This window comes from Penaeus monodon, chromosome 29 (assembly GCF_015228065.2).
Source record: "Penaeus monodon isolate SGIC_2016 chromosome 29, NSTDA_Pmon_1, whole genome shotgun sequence".
Lineage (NCBI taxonomy): Eukaryota > Metazoa > Arthropoda > Malacostraca > Decapoda > Penaeidae > Penaeus > Penaeus monodon.
In genome coordinates this window covers 3,363,707-3,364,036 of record NC_051414.1, presented here as the reverse complement: position 1 = coordinate 3,364,036, position 330 = coordinate 3,363,707, and the positions used below count along the sequence as shown (strand labels likewise).

At 34.5% G+C, this 330-nt stretch overlaps 1 protein-coding gene across 1 annotated transcript in view; it reads right to left on the bottom strand.

Annotated features, from left to right (window-relative positions):
* Window positions 1-330, bottom strand: part of LOC119591906 (ankyrin repeat and sterile alpha motif domain-containing protein 1B-like) — a gene marked incomplete in the record, with an annotated part of 115,155 nt that overhangs the window by 11,362 nt on the left and 103,463 nt on the right.

Genomic DNA, 330 nt, shown 5'->3' with positions numbered 1-330 from the left:
CAGGAAGAGAGGAGGGAAGATAAGAGTGAGGGAGAAAAGGGAGAGGGGGAAGGGAAAAAGAAAATGAATTAGTAACATTACAATTTCCTACTGCTTCGGTCTTTAAAACAAAACGTTTGTTTACGAAACTATCACCACTTCACATGGTAACAATTAATTCCAAGTGATACTGTTTACACTAACTGAAGATACTGTGAACTGATTTCGATAACAGATAGATCTAATTACATATCTTTATATAACTGATGAATTAATTTATACAATCAGAGAGAATTATAAACGTAAATATTCACACGAGACGAATAAACAGAAGACGGAGGTGGAGGAACT